The following is a 6,362-nucleotide window of genomic DNA, read 5'->3' on the forward strand; positions in this document are numbered from 1 at the left end:
ATTCTAGAGTCACCCCTGTCCCACCTTTATGGCGATTTCTCGAAACGGCGTCCACCTATGGAACTATGGATTACTCCCTTTTAAAATACTCATTAACACCTTTATTTTGATACCCATATTGTACAAACAAATTCTAGGGTCACCCCTGGTCCACCTTTGTGGCGATATCTCGAAACGGCGTCCACCTATGGAACTAAGGATTACTCCCTTTTAAAATACTCATTAACACCTTTCATTTGATACCCATAACGTACAAACGCATTCTAGAGTCAACCCTGATCCACCTTTATGGCTATATTCCTAAATGGCGTCCACCTATAGAACTATGGCCCACTCCCTCATAAAATACTCTTTAATGCCTTTCATTTGATACACATGTCGTACAAACACATTCCAGGGTTTCCCTCGGTTCATTTTCCTACATGGTTATTTTCCCTTATGTGTCACCATAGCTCTCAACTGAGTATGTAATGTTCGGTTACACCCGAACTTAACCTTCCTTACTTGTTTTTATTTAAATTCAATATATTTGCCTTTTTCATCTCTAAAGTGAGTACTTTTGTAAAACTAAAATCTCTGCAATTCAGAAAAAAATTTATAAGAAATACCTTAAAACGAAAATAAAAACCCAATTTATTTTAATATATCGACATTTTTGCCCGAGAAAAATTTTTGTGTATAACACAAGTTTACAAATTCAGGCCAACTTTTGGATCTGAGCAGAAAAGAACGATTCTAAACTATATTTGATATGCTGAATTCGAATCTGCATTCAGTTTTTTAAGATTAATTCTAGTTTCCGAGTTCTCGTATGATAGCACCATTGTGCTATTATAGCAGCTTTTAAATAGTGGCACTGCTTGATAAGTCATTTCAACTGTAACTGTAAAATAATATAAGTGATTAGAGCAAATAGAAATGCAGAGACAGTGTTGCAAAGTTCATTCAAAGTGTTTTTGTTACGTTTGTGGTTGCTATATGATTAAAAAAGGTGTCAAAATAATAACAAATGCGCTCAAAGATGCGTATCTGCACTATTTTGTTTTCAGAGTAGCAGACACTCATAAGTCATGGATACCTAAATTTATTTGTAACGCATGCAAAACAAAGCTGTATAAGTGGTCATTGGGAGAACGTGAGTACTTTTCCTTTTCAATGCCAGCGCTCTGGAGAGAACCTAATCACCATGTAGATGATTGCTAATTTTGTTTGATGAAAGTTACGGGTATAAATGCAAACAAATTAAAAAAATATAAATATCCTGATGTAAAATCAGTATCCAAGCCAGTTCCACGTACTGCTAATGATTCATTGCCAGTTTGTCCAAGTATAAGTGGAAACGTCCGGGAAACTTTAACGCCATCACCCTGAGCAGTGAAAGCGACTTTGTCATGGAAGCGACACATTTAATTTCGCAAGATGAACTATGTGATTTGATTCGTGATTTGAATTTGTCTATACAAAAAGCAGAGTTGCTAGCATCACGGTTTCAGCAATGGAAATATCTAGACTTACGAACACTAGTTACTGTATACAGAAACAGAAATCAGGCACTTCGATCGTTCTTCAAAAAAGAAGACAACATAAGTTTCTGTAACGATATTTATGGCTTTTTGATGAAATGAATACACCGTACTATGGAAACGAATGGCGTTTATTCATTGATGGTTCCAAATAAAACCTAAAAGCTGATTTTCTCCACAATGGAAATATTAAACCATCTATTCCGGTTGCTCATGTAGTACAAACGAAAGAATGCTACGAAACAATGCGGAAGATCCTGTGCTTCATCAAATACAATGATCATAAATGGAAAATATGTGGTGATCTAAAGGTTTAAAAAATAATTCCAATTAAATCGAAAACACTTATTTTTTTTTATTATTTCAACAGGCAATTGGTATCTTAACTGGGATGCAATCTGGATTCACAAATTTTTGTTGTTTTTTATGCTTGTGGGATAGCCGCGCAACTGTTCATCATTATGTGAGAAAAGAATGGCAAAGTCGTATTCAATATGAGCCTGGACAGCAAAACGTCTCCGCTGAACCACTTGTAAATCCACAAGATATTTTCCTGCCACCTCTTCACATTAAACACGGCCTTTCAAAGAACTTCGTCAAAGCATTAAACCTTGAAGGACCGGCTTTTCAGTATTTAGTCAAGTTGTTTCCTAAATTGTCATATGCAAAAATCAAAGAAGGAATATTTGTCGGACCTGATATTAGAAAATTAATGGCTGATAAAAAATTTACAAAATGTTTAACGCCCGATGAAGCAGCCGCATGGGCATCTATTCAAAATATCGGTCACCACTTTCTTGGTAATCACAAATCCCCTCATTTTAAGGAAATTATTGGCGATATGTTGGAAAATTATCGAAAGATTGGAGCTAGAGTGTCTCTAAAGATGCATTTTCTGCATTCCCATCTCGATTTTTTTGCTGAAAACTTGGGTGATACGAGCGACGAACAGGGAGAGCGGCTACACCAAGATCTAGCCAACATTGAAATACGATACCAAGGATTTTGGGATGAAGGCATGATGAGCGACTACTGTTGGACTCTAATATGCGAAACAAATACTAAACTATACAAAAGGAAAAGTTCCAAAAATCTTCATTTCTGATTTGCTACTTTTAATAATAATAAAATGAATATTATTTGACAAAAATCTTTAAATTGAATTTATTGACTGTACTAGAATCAATCTTAAAAAAAGGAATGAAAAATCGGATTCAGCATCATAAGTTGTCTTAAAAACCACTTTTAGTTGCCTAGATCCGAAACCGTGTATACTTGTGTAATCAATAAAAAAAAATTGGCTTGAAAAAGCTAATTTTTGTTTTATCGGCATATTGACAAAGGATTCCAGATTCGATTTAAGCTTAAGGCCAGAACAATACATTTAATACATTTTATAATAATTATTGTTTTTTAATGATCTATAACACTTACTTGCTTACTTAATTGGCGCTTAACCACTTAAACGGTTATAGCCGTCCAACAAGGCGCGCCAGTCACTTCTTTTCTCTGCCAACCTGCGCCAATTGGTCACACCAAGGGATTTTAAATTGTTTTTCACCTGGTCCTTCCAACGGAGTGGGGGCCGCCCTCTACCTCTGCTTTCATAGGCGGGTTCCGATAGAAACACTTTCTTGGCCGGAGCATCATCTTTCATTCTAGCCAGCGCAGCCTCTGCGTTTTAATTAGCTGTACTATGTTGAGCTCGTATAGCTCATCGTTAAATCTTCTTCGGTACTCCATAAGGTCCATAAATCTTTCGAAGAACATTTCTCTCGAACACTCCCAGAGGGCCTTCATGTGATGGTGTTATGGTCCATGCTTCTGCACCATATAGCAGAACGTGTACGATAAATGACTTGTAGAGTATGATTTTCGTTTGCCAAGAGAGGTCTTTACTTTTCAATAGCCTACATAGTCCAAAGTAGCATTTATTGGCAAGAGTGGTTCTTCGCTGGATTTCTGAGCTGATATTGTTGTTAGTGTTGACGCTGGTTCCCAAATAAACGAAGTCTTTTACTATTTCGAAATTATGGCTGCCAACAGCAGCGTGGTTGCCAAGGCGCATATGCCCTAACTCTTTGTTCGATGACAGCCGGTACTTCGTTTTGTCCCCATTCACCATCAAACCCATCTTTACCGCTTCTTTTTCCAGTTTGGAGTAAGTAGGCCGATGATATCAATGTCATCAACATATGCCTGTAATTGCACGCTTTTGTAGAATATTGTTCGAGAGCGGCTAAGTTCTGCAGCTAGTATAATTTTCTCCAGCAAATAATTAAAGAAATCGCATGACAGGAGGTCACCCTGTCTGAAACCTCGATTAGTTTTGAACGGCTCGGAGAGGCTCTTCGCATTTCTGACTGAGCTGATGGTGTTGCTCAACATTATTTTGCACAGCCGTATAATTTTGCGGGGAAACCAAATTCAGACATAGCGGCATATAGCTCCTTTTCGTGCTATCGAAGGCAGCTTTAAATTCGACGAAGAGGTGATGAGTGTCTACTCTTTTTTCGCGGGTTTTTTCCAAGATTGGTCGACGGTAGATTTAGCACGTCTGAAGCCGCGCTGATGCATACGCCTTACCAAATCTTCGCCGCCGTATTTAAATAGCTCGGCAGGCAATCCATCGGCGCCCGCGGCCTTGTTGTTTTTCAATCTGGTTATTGCTATTCTGACTTCGTAATATTCGGTTGGGGGGACATTTATTCCATCACCATCGATTGCGGGATCGGGTTCGTCATCCCTGTGCGGTAAATCGCTGTCTCCATTTAGGAGAACTGAGAAGTGTTCCCTCCATAATCCAAGTACTCAATGGACATCAGTTACAAAGTCGCCGTTTTCGTTCTTACAAGAGTTTGCTCCGCTCTTAAAACCTTCCGCCTGTCGCCGAATTTTTTGGTAAAATTTCCTGGCGGTATTCCTGGCGGCTAGCAGCTCAAACTCTTCGCACTCACGCCTTTCTGCCTCTTCCTTTTTCTTCCTGAAAAGGCGTTTCGCTTCCCTTTTCAACTCGCGATAGCGCTCACACTCTCCTCTTGTTGCATTCACTTTTAACGTAGCCCTGTAAGCAGCGTCTTTTCTTTCGGTTGCAACGCTGCGTTCTTCATCGTACCAGTTTTTTCGCCTTGGTCGCCGGTAACCAATTTTTACCTCTGCGGCAGTACAAAGTGCTTTGGGGATATGCTTCCACTGCTCCTGCATTCCGTCGGGTTGACTTGTGCTCTCAGAGATCAGGTGTGAGAGTCCAGTTGCGAAATCATTGGCAGTCTGTTGCGATTGCAGCCTTTCGACGTCTAGCTTTCCTTGTGTTTTTTGATCCTTGGTTTTAACCGCGCAGAGGCAGGTGCGTATTTTGGCTGCGACGAAATAATGATCCGAGTCGATATTAGGTCCTCGGATCGTGCGCACATCTAAAACACTGGATACACGTCCATCTATCACAACGTGGTAAATATGATTGCGAGTATTTCGAGCGGGGGACAGCCGCGTAGCTTGATGTATCTTTTTATGCATGAACCTCGTGCCGGATATGACCATGTTTCGAGCACCGGCAAAGTCAATCAGCCCCAGTCCATTAGGAGAAGTTTCATTGTGTGGGGCCAAAAACACCTTCTTTGCCCAGCCTGGCGTTAAAGTCGCCAAGCACGAGATTCATATAATGGCGGGAGCAGCGCTCGTATGTGCGTTTGTTCATAAAAAGCGTCTTTCACCTCATCATCTTTATCCTCTGTCGGTACATGGGCGCAGATGTATGATATATTAAAAAATGTTGCTTTTATTCGAATAGCGGCGAGACGTTCGTCCACAGGCGTAAACGCCAATACTTGGCGACAGAGTCTCTCTCCCACCACGAACCCGCCACCGAAACTGCGCTTATTTGTATGACCACTCCAATAGATGACAACAATACTTACATTAAGTAATAATAATACCAAAAGCTAGAAAATAGTTAGGTAGGTCCTAAGTACTAGTCATCACACTCCTCATCAATCTAAGGCGTTGATCTGTACTCAGTAGTTCTACTTGTATCGCAGGTAGACTTGTGTATACAACTAAAGTTTGGTGAATTTTAAGGAATTATAAAAATACACACTAGTTATCTGTGTAAAACCCATTTAATTTTAAATTTAATTTAATTTAATAAAGGGCGTAAATGTACCATTTTAATATTTTATTTATTTTTCATATTAATTCGTTTTCTTATCTTAGATCTTAATATCTATTTACCTAAGTAGATTTAACTTATAATATTTAAGCAAACGAGTTTTTTTATATATGTTCTAAATATTTTTCATTGATATGCCATTCATTGATATGTAAAAACATAATTTTTTCATGTCGGATTAAATCCTAGGGAACTACGCTTATCTGAAAGTAATTGCTTGGCGCTTGAAAATACTCTTTCTGAAGGGGCACTACTAACAGGAGTAGCAAATATTTTTCGGCTTAGCTGGAATAACAGAGGATATTTAAGTTTATTAAACTCCCACCACTTTAGAACGTCAAACTCGTTGTGCATGACCTCGGAAATATTTTCATATAGCATCAATTCTTGTTGTACTCGGTCAATACTACTAGGTATGGTTTGAGGCTGGAGAAATCCGGAAAATAAGCATTTTTTTCATTTGAAAGAGAATTCTGCTGACAGTTTTCATTGTTTATCAAACCGTCTTCTTTTATTAGCCTTTCAAGCAAAATTTTACAATGTTCTTTGACTTCATTTTTCTCAGCAGCAGTAAACAAGGCCATCGTGGTGTGATGGTAGCGTTCTCCGCCTACCACACCGGATGCCCTGGGTTCAAACCCCGCGGAAAGCAACATCAAACATTTTAGAAA

General features: G+C 39.0%; 1 pseudogene; it reads right to left on the minus strand.

The window, feature by feature from the left end:
* Positions 1-4,025: 4,025 nt before the first annotated feature.
* Positions 4,026-5,419, minus strand: LOC137236002 (uncharacterized; annotated as a pseudogene).
* Positions 5,420-6,362: the final 943 nt, after the last annotated feature.

Source organism: Eurosta solidaginis, unplaced genomic scaffold (genome assembly GCF_040869045.1).
Source record: "Eurosta solidaginis isolate ZX-2024a unplaced genomic scaffold, ASM4086904v1 ctg00001153.1, whole genome shotgun sequence".
Lineage (NCBI taxonomy): Eukaryota > Metazoa > Arthropoda > Insecta > Diptera > Tephritidae > Eurosta > Eurosta solidaginis.